Consider the following 10421-nt stretch of genomic DNA (forward strand, 5'->3'; position numbering starts at 1 on the left):
GGGAAATGAGAATATGATACTAAGCGTGTTTTATGAAACATACCACCCATGTCTCTACCCGTGGTGGACACTGCTAGGATGTCCCCCCCCCCCCCCCCCCCTGAGGTAGGACCGACCAATCCCCTTGTAAATATCGATACTATAGAATCGCCGAGATATGGCGATACCACGATATGTCGCACGATATAAGATCCACGATAATCATATCGCCACTCGCTTTTATTGTTTTACAGAATATCGTATCGTAGATGGTTGTTTGCCGTTTGTGTTTCTTCTGAAGTACAGCATGTTATATTCTTGGTTCTTTCGGTAAAGTCACGTAGAAGGGAAACAATAATATATTTTTTCATTATTTGAATAATTTTTATTGTTTCCCTTCTACGTGGTGACTTTACCGAAAGAACCAAGAATATGAATCCCTGCAGTCACGAAAGCTTTAAATCATAATTTACAGCATGTTACTTTCCTGAGAAAACTATACAATGAATAGAAAACCTCCATAGGTGAAGTTTGCTAATATTTTTTTAAAATTAGTGCTTTGTTAAATGGTTTCTGGAGTCTGTGAGGGCAGGGCGATCACGTGACGTCAGTGACTTTCCAAATAAGTTTGTGCAACTAGGAACAAATTTTGATTTAAAGCTTTCGTGACTGCAGGGATCGATATGCATGGTTCTTTCGGTAAATTCACCACGTAGAAGGGAAACAATAAAATAATAAAAATATTAAACGAAATTTTCTTGCTGTGGTTTTCACACCTGATGATGATTGCTTGTGTTGCAGTCGAAACGTCGTGATAATTTTATTGTTTTATATTTTTTATTATTTTATTGTTTCCCTTCTACGTGACTTTACCAAAAGAACCAAGAATATGAATCCCTGCAGTCACGAAAGCTTTAAATCAAGAATGTAACTAGGAATAGCTTGTGCGTTACTAATAGGGGTTTTGTGTAGCTGGGAGCTGCTTGTGTGTTACTAATAGGGGTTTTGTGTAGCTGGGAGCAGCTTGTGCGGTACTAATAGGGGTTTTGTGTAGCTGGGAGTAGCCTGTGTGTTACTAATAGGGGCTTTGTGTAGCTGGGAGTAGCCTGTGTTACTAATAGGGGTTTTATGTAGCTGGGAGCTGCTTGTGCGGTACTAATAGGGTTTTTGTGTAGCTGGAAGCAGCTTGTGTGTTACTAATAGGGGTTTTGTGTAGCTGGGAGTAGCCTGTGTTACTAATAGGGGTTTTGTGTAGCTGGGAGCTGCTTGTGTGTTACTAATAGGGGTTTTGTGTAGCTGGGAGTAGCTTGTGTGTTACTAATAGGGGTTTTGTGTAGCTGGGAGCAGCTTGCGCGTTACTAATAGGGGTTTTGTGTAGCTGGGAGCTGCTTGTGTGTTACTAATAGGGGTTTTGTGTAGCTGGGAATAGCTTGTGTGTTACTAATAGGGGTTTTGTGTAGCTGGGAGCTGCTTGTGCGTTACTAATAGGGGTTTTGTGTAGCTGGGAGCTGCTTGTGTGTTACTAATAGGGGTTTTTGTGTAGCTGGGAGCTGCTTGTGTGTTAGTAATAGGGTTTTTGTGTAGCTGGGAGCAGTTTGTGTGTTACTAATAGGGGTTTTGTGTAGCTGGGAGCTGCTTGTGCGTTACTAATAGGGTTTTGTGTAGCTGGGAGCTGCTTGTGTGTTACTAATAGGGGTTTTGTGTAGCTGGGAGCTGCTTGTGTGTTACTAATAGGGGTTTTTGTGTAGCTGGGAGCTGCTTGTGTGTTACTAATAGGGTTTTTGTGTAGCTGGGAGCAGCTTGCGCGTTACTAATAGGGGTTTTGTGTAGCTGGGAGCTGCTTGTGTGTTACTAATAGGGGTTTTGTGTAGCTGGGAATAGCATGTGTGTTACTAATAGGGGTTTTGTGTAGCTGGAAGCAGCTTGTGTGTTACTAATAGGGTTTTTGTGTAGCTGGAAGCAGCTTGTGTGTTACTAATAGGGGTTTTGTGTAGCTGGGAGCAGCTTGTGTGTTACTAATAGGGTTTTTGTGTAGCTGGGAGCAGCTTGCGCGTTACTAATAGGGGTTTTGTGTAGCTGGAAGCAGCTTGTGTGTTACTAATAGGGGTTTTGTGTAGCTGGGAATAGCTTGTGCGTTACTAATAGGGGTTTTGTGTAGCTGGAAGCAGCTTGTGTGTTACTAATAGGGGTTTTGTGTAGCTGGGAATAGCTTGTGCGTTACTAATAGGGGTTTTGTGTAGCTGGAAGCAGCTTGTGTGTTACTAATAGGGGTTTTGTGTAGCTGGAAGCAGCTTGTGTGTTACTAATAGGGGTTTTGTGTAGCTGGAAGCAGCTTGTGTGTTACTAATAGGGTTTTTGTGTAGCTGGAAGCAGCTTGTGTGTTACTAATAGGGGTTTTGTGTAGCTGGGAGCAGCTTGTGCGTTACTAATAGGGGTTTTGTGTAGCTGGGAATAGCTTGTGCGTTACTAATAGGGGTTTTGTGTAGCTGGGAGCTGCTTGTGCGTTACTAATAGGGGTTTTGTGTAGCTGGGAGCTGCTTGTGTGTTACTAATAGGGGTTTTTGTGTAGCTGGGAGCTGCTTGTGTGTTAGTAATAGGGTTTTTGTGTAGCTGGGAGCAGTTTGTGTGTTACTAATAGGGGTTTTGTGTAGCTGGGAGCTGCTTGTGTGTTACTAATAGGGGTTTTGTGTAACTGGAAGCAGCTTGTGTGTTACTAATAGGGGTTTTGTGTAGCTGGGAGCTGCTTGTGTGTTACTAATAGGGGTTTTGTGTAGCTGGAAGCAGCTTGTGTGTTACTAATAGGGGTTTGTGTAGCTGGGAGCTGCTTGTGTGTTACTAATAGGGGTTTTGTGTAGCTGGGAGTAGCTTGTGTGTTACTAATAGGGGTTTTGTGTAGCTGGGAGCTGCTTGTGTGTTACTAATAGGGGTTTTGTGTAGCTGGAAGCAGCTTGTGTGTTACTAATAGGGGTTTGTGTAGCTGGGAGCTGCTTGTGCGTTACTAATAGGGGTTTTTGTGTAGCTGGGAATAGCTTGTGTGTTACTAATAGGGGTTTTGTGTAGCTGGGAGTAGCTTGTGTGTTACTAATAGGGGTTTTGTGTAGCTGGGAGCAGCTTGTGTGTTACTAATAGGGTTTTTGTGTAGCTGGAGGCAGCTTGTGTGTTACTAATAGGGGTTTGGTGTAGCTGGAAGCAGCTTGTGTGTTACTAATAAGGGTTTTGTGTAGCTGGGAGTAGCTTGTGTGTTACTAATAGGGGTTTTGTGTAGCTGGAAGCAGCTTGTGTGTTACTAATAGGGGTTTTGTGTAGCTGGGAATAGCTTGTGCGTTACTAATAGGGGTTTTGTGTAGCTGGAAGCAGCTTGTGTGTTACTAATAGGGGTTTTGTGTAGCTGGGAATAGCTTGTGCGTTACTAATAGGGGTTTTGTGTAGCTGGAAGCAGCTTGTGTGTTACTAATAGGGGTTTTGTGTAGCTGGAAGCAGCTTGTGTGTTACTAATAGGGGTTTTGTGTAGCTGGAAGCAGCTTGTGTGTTACTAATAGGGGTTTTGTGTAGCTGGGAGCTGCTTGTGTGTTACTAATAGGGGTTTTGTGTAGCTGGGAATAGCTTGTGCGTTACTAATAGGGGTTTTGTGTAGCTGGGAGCTGCTTGTGCGTTACTAATATGGGTTTTGTGTAGCTGGGAGCTGCTTGTGTGTTACTAATAGGGGTTTTGTGTAGCTGGGAGCTGCTTGTGCGTTACTAATAGGGGTTTTTGTGTAGCTGGGAGCTGCTTGTGTGTTACTAATAGGGGTTTTGTGTAGCTGGGAGCTGCTTGTGTGTTACTAATAGGGGTTTTGTGTAGCTGGGAGTAGCTTGTGTGTTACTAATAAGGGTTTTGTGTAGCTGGGAGTAGCTTGTGTGTTACTAATAGGGGTTTTGTGTAGCTGGGAATAGCTTGTGTGTTACTAATAGGGGTTTTGTGTAGCTGGAAGCAGCTTGTGTGTTACTAATAGGGGTTTGTGTAGCTGGGAGCTGCTTGTGCGTTACTAATAGGGGTTTTTGTGTAGCTGGGAATAGCTTGTGTGTTACTAATAGGGGTTTTGTGTAGCTGGGAGTAGCTTGTGTGTTACTAATAGGGGTTTTGTGTAGCTGGGAGCAGCTTGTGTGTTACTAATAGGGTTTTTGTGTAGCTGGAGGCAGCTTGTGTGTTACTAATAGGGGTTTGGTGTAGCTGGAAGCAGCTTGTGTGTTACTAATAAGGGTTTTGTGTAGCTGGGAGTAGCTTGTGTGTTACTAATAGGGGTTTTGTGTAGCTGGAAGCAGCTTGTGTGTTACTAATAGGGGTTTTGTGTAGCTGGGAATAGCTTGTGCGTTACTAATAGGGGTTTTGTGTAGCTGGAAGCAGCTTGTGTGTTACTAATAGGGGTTTTGTGTAGCTGGGAATAGCTTGTGCGTTACTAATAGGGGTTTTGTGTAGCTGGAAGCAGCTTGTGTGTTACTAATAGGGGTTTTGTGTAGCTGGAAGCAGCTTGTGTGTTACTAATAGGGGTTTTGTGTAGCTGGAAGCAGCTTGTGTGTTACTAATAGGGGTTTTGTGTAGCTGGGAGCTGCTTGTGTGTTACTAATAGGGGTTTTGTGTAGCTGGGAATAGCTTGTGCGTTACTAATAGGGGTTTTGTGTAGCTGGGAGCTGCTTGTGCGTTACTAATATGGGTTTTGTGTAGCTGGGAGCTGCTTGTGTGTTACTAATAGGGGTTTTGTGTAGCTGGGAGCTGCTTGTGCGTTACTAATAGGGGTTTTTGTGTAGCTGGGAGCTGCTTGTGTGTTACTAATAGGGGTTTTGTGTAGCTGGGAGCTGCTTGTGTGTTACTAATAGGGGTTTTGTGTAGCTGGGAGTAGCTTGTGTGTTACTAATAAGGGTTTTGTGTAGCTGGGAGTAGCTTGTGTGTTACTAATAGGGGTTTTGTGTAGCTGGGAGCTGCTTGTGTGTTACTAATAGGGGTTTTGTGTAGCTGGGAGTAGCTTGTGTGTTACTAATAAGGGTTTTGTGTAGCTGGGAATAGCTTGTGTGTTACTAATAGGGTTTTTGTGTAGCTGGGAGCAGCTTGTGTGTTACTAATAGGGGTTTTGTGTAGCTGGAAGCAGCTTGTGCGTTACTAATAGGGGTTTTGTGTAGCTGGAAGCAGCTTGTGTGTTACTAATAGGGGTTTTGTGTAGCTGGAAGCCGCTTCTGTGTTACTAATAGGGTTTTTGTGTAGCTGGAAGCAGCTTGTGCGTTACTAATAGGGATTTTGTGTAGCTGGGAATAGCTTGCGCGTTACTAATAGGGGTTTTGTGTAGCTGGAAGCAGTTTGTGTGTTACTAATAGGGGTTTTGTGTAGCTGGGAGCAGCTTGTGTGTTACTAATAGGGGTTTTGTGTAGCTGGGAATAGCTTGCGCGTTACTAATAGGGGTTTTGTGTAGCTGGAAGCAGCTTGTGTGTTACTAATAGGGGTTTTGTGTAGCTGGAAGCAGCTTGTGTGTTACTAATAGGGGTTTTGTGTAGCTGGAAGCAGCTTGTGTGTTACTAATAGGGGTTTTGTGTAACTAGCAGCAGCTTGTGTGTTACTAATAGGGTTTGTGTGTAGCTGGAAGCAGCTTGTGTGTTACTAATAGGGTTTTTGTGTAGCTGGAAGCAGCTTGTGTGTTACTAATAGGGGTTTTGTGTAGCTGGAAGCAGCTTGTGTGTTACTAATAGGGGTTTTGTGTAACTAGCAGCAGCTTGTGTGTTACTAATAGGGTTTGTGTGTAGCTGGAAGCAGCTTGTGTGTTACTAATAGGGTTTTTGTGTAGCTGGAAGCAGCTTGTGCGTTACAAATAGGGGTTTTCCCCCCATTCCCAGTTACCGAATGGGGAAAACTGATTAAAACAACGGTCACCGGTTTTCAACGTTCACATCAATACATTTGACCTGTTTAGCTTCTAAACTGAGAAACGAACGGAGCTGCCAAGCGGTGGGATGCTTAGCACGCTGCAATTACAGAGTTCCGATCTATCGGCGTGGCAGTTGAAACAATGGGGGACATTAATTTAACATCCCCAACCAGGGTACTCTGCACCGTTATTATATTAGCAGGTTTTTGCGTGGTGGGTTAAAGTGTGGGTAACGCCAACCTCTTCCGACACGTCCGGCGAGCATGCAGGAGTTAGACTAACTACCGTCCAGAGCTCCCTCGAGCGTCGCTCTTCCGCCAGCATTTGCAGGGTTGCGCCTTTACACGAGGCTCCTGTCGTGGTAGTTGCCGTGCTGATGATGGCGATATTGGGACACCGTCACCTGCTCCCAATGTGACATTGCAAGTGTTGGGCGCATTTTATGAAACGTGTCAAGGTCAGGGGCGGAGCCAGGATTTTCAGTCCGGGGTGACATTCAACAAATTTTAATTTCAAGAATGATTTAGAGAGAGTCAGGCTATTGAACTAGACGCCATCGGTTGGCGGACACGCTCTGACAATGCAGTTGCACGGAGTCCGCCAGACCGAGTGTCGTAACACTTATACGCGGAATGTCAACCCCTGTCACCACCCCCCTGGCTCCGCCCCTGATCAAGGTAACATTTTTATTGTAGTTTATGAAGCGATTTTTTTTCTTTTTGCATATGCGTCAAGACGATGCGAGAGGTTTAAAACGGGAACTTTAACTGCAACTTCAACCGGAGCTTTAACCGGAACTAGTGACGTTCAGACAGAAATGTTACTCGTGAACAGAGAGTTGGTGTCGTGAATGCGGCCATTCAGGGTGGCGCTCGATGCAGTCACCCACGCTGTAATAATAAATGAATCACCAGAGCTCTCAGAAAGCGAGGCCTGCGTAAAACACGTGCAAGTAATAACAGCTTGTGACACAAGCATGGAACAGGCGCGCTAAGGTCAGCGGGAGAGAGAGAGGGGGAGAGAGAGAGAGCGGTCGTGCACAGGAACTCGAGGCACGCGGTGACGCCATGACGACTCTCCCGAACGCCTCATAAATGACGTCACGCACCTTGCGGGGAGTGGGGGGGGTCAGACATTTGTGACGATGTGTGACGAGGGGGGGGTGGGGTTTGAGAAATGTGACGTCACATCAAAATGCGCAACTTTAAATAAATATATACAACACGTGCTACTTAATTGAATAGACTTTTTAAGAAATGTTTTCTCCTACAACATCAGAGTGCAGCGCCACATTAAATACGCACTACAATGACGATAGTTTAAAGCGATTTGAAGCATGTTTTATCTTGGGGGGGGGGGCAGAGCAGAGTTTTGTGACGTCATATTTGAGGGGTGGGGGGTCCCAATTGACAAACACGGAGGAGGAAGCATCGTCGGCATCGGCGGGAGATACTGCAGAGTTGGGGGGCCGTCCATAAATGACGTCACGCGATCTTGGACGATTTTTGACCCCCCCCCTTCGTCACACGGCGTCACAAAAAAGTCAGACCCCCCCCCCTCAAATATGACGTCACAAAGCTCTGCCACCCTCCCCGCCCCCCCCCAAATAAAACTTGCTTCAAATCGCGTAAAACTATTGTCATTGTAGTGCGTATTTAATGCGGCGCTGCACTCTGATGTTATGGGAGAAAACATTCATAAAAAAGTCTATTTAAGTAAGTAGAACGTTTTGTCTATATTTATTTAAAGTTGCGCATTTTGATGTGACGGCGCATTTGATGTGACGTCACATTTCTCAACCCCCCCCCCCTGTTGTATATGCCCCCCTTTCCATCTTAATATTAACAAGTAATTTTTCAATACATATTTCTATTTTTTATAATGAATAAAAACACCAAACCAGGCCTCAGCATGGCATGTGGAGGTCATATTTACCTTGACCCACTAACACGATTTTGACGTTCAGAGCCCTCCCAGGGTCAGAGGGAGCAGATAGAGAGCAGAGTGCAGCGGATTGCAAGGGGCTGACGTGAACACAAAGCCAAGGTCACTGGGAGGTTGCATTGGCCTAGATCTAGTTAAGTCAAAAAAGCTAATTGGTTCTGCATTACTATTAAAGTAACTCAAAGTCGGAATTTAACGACAGGGTAGGCTAAATTTATTGATCTTCACACCCACTTCAATTGAACCCTGCCACAAGCTACGTCAATGTAACCATCACCCGTCTATTAATTTAATATGAAATGTATTTACATATTTTAATAACTTCTATACGACTTGACCCGAAGCCTAACAATCAGGTTTTCCTAAGTCAACATGAATGCTCTAATCCACCCATACGCAAATAATAAGCCGGATTAAAGTAAGAGTAGAGAGGAAAAGAAATGCAAGCGCACAGCAAAACTGCAACGTAAGTGTAGTGGGTTCCAGGACACGGAGACAGCAGAATAGAAGCAGCACTGTGTATTTAAACCTTAACAAGGGTTACACTAGAAGGGGTAGCGGCCCCTCCACCCGTATAACTCAGGAACACACCCCAGGCTCTCTAGCCTAAGCTCTAGGCTCCCAGTTCCTCCTGGTAGGGCTCTAAGGGAGGCTATCAGATCCGGCCCTGGTTAGGCACAGATCTCGGCACCCCGCCGACCAGACCGGCCCTTAGAAGGACTCTGACTCTGGGGCTCTGGGGCCGCACCACTGGCTTGCTGTGCCGGCCCTGAAAAGGGCAGCGGTCACAGGAGTTCCAGGGTCTCACCTAGCTGGCCTTCTTTCTTCACTGGTTGCTTCAGCCTCGGGCCCCACACTCTGACCCGAGCTCCCTGGCTCCCCACACTTTATACCCACTGGAGCCTTAGCGGACGTTGTTGTAGCCACCAAGGTGTGGGTGAACCATACCTTCCCGTGCCATGTGTTTATTCCCCATAGCACCCCTACATCACCCCCTCCCGTGTAACCCGCAGCCGTCCCGGCTGCAACAATACTCGAACAATAAACACAACAAACCCCCACCCGTGGGTGCCTCATAAGAACGAACACCCCAATAAATAACCCAACCCACCTATACAAAATTACACTATATACACATATACATTGTACCCCCCCCCCCCCCCCCCCCATCAACGCAGCAAGAAAACTTAACAGTGAACAACAAGAGTAACAAGAACCATTATTACAACAAGCGGCGCGTTTTGGCGCGAGTCCATTTTGCGGGTCCATCGTAGGGGGAGGGTCCGGTCGGCCCAGCTGTGGGCACCGGCTGTGCAGGTGCACCGTCTTCCGTCACCCCGGAAGGGCAAACTCCGTCCCCACCGGGTGGCGCAGGCGTGCTGGAAGCCGTCATTCTTGAGGCGCCTGAAGGTGGAACAGTTAGCGAAGCATCAAGGGCAGGTGACGAAGACGCCGTCCGGGAGTCAGCGGACACATCACATGCTCGGCCCGTGTAATGTGGTGGAGGGACGCGCGGCGCCACAAACGGCTTCAGACGCGAGGGGTGTACGTACCAGCGGCGTTTCCCCCACTGGATACGAACGCACTGCGGCCGCATAACCTTCACAATAACCACAGGGCCCCTCCAAGGCCGCAACAATTTCGCCGAGGTCACCAACGGCACCTGAGGGCAGTGCAGCCAGGCTTGATCGCCTGGCTTCCACGCATGTGTGCGTGATTGGCGCGATCGCAACCTCTCGTTGGCCTTCTGCCGAGAGGAAGAGTTTTGGGCCGCTGCCTCCCGCGCCTCGGTCAACCTCAGGATATTAAATTTAACGTGGTCGGCCTATTTCGATTTTCTGCTGGTTTCCGAGACGCGGAGCTGAGTCGCAATTGGTGGGTCAACGTCGTGACCGTACATCAAAAAGAACGGCGAGAAGCCGGTTGCCGCGTGAGGAGCCATTCTATAGGCGGCCAAAACCCCCGGAATGTGAAGGTCCCAATCGGTCTGGGAGTCACACACCTGGTGACACAACATAGATGTGAGCGTCCTATGCAGCCGCTCCACCATGCCATCGGTTTGTGGGTGATAGGGGGAAGTGCGAATCTTTTTCGTACCAAGAAGCGCACACACCTCGTGCAGAAGGACGCCAGAGAAGTTCTTCCCTTGGTCAGTCAGCAGCCGTTCGGGAGCACCCTTGTTGAGGACATAGCCCTGGACAAAGGCCTCGGCAACGGCTGCTGCTGACTGGTTAGCGAGAGGCCATGCCATAGGCCATCGGGTGAAATATTCCACGCCAACCAGCAGGTACTTGTTACCCCTAGGGGTCGCAGGGAAGGGCCCCAAAATATCGAGTGCGACGAGTTCGTTAACCCGAGAGACCGTGATAGATTGTAGCGGTGGGCAGGCGCCTGTCGCTGGTGGTTTTCGTTGGGCGCACTGAGTGCATGCACCCAGGAGGTCATCCACATCCCTTGCCATACCCGGCCAGAAGAAATCCAGCTGGAGCACGGCAAGGGTCTTGTGGGTCCCCAGGTGCAAAAGCCGCTCGTGTGCGGCCCAAACGGCCTTACCCCGCAAAGCGGATGGCACCACAAGCCTGTGACGGCAGGCCCTCCCATCCCAATG

This window comes from Petromyzon marinus, chromosome 42 (genome assembly GCF_048934315.1).
Source record: "Petromyzon marinus isolate PM22_M1 ecotype Great Lakes invasive population chromosome 42, UKy_Petmar_22M1.pri1.0, whole genome shotgun sequence".
NCBI classification, from domain to species: Eukaryota; Metazoa; Chordata; class Hyperoartia; order Petromyzontiformes; family Petromyzontidae; genus Petromyzon; species Petromyzon marinus.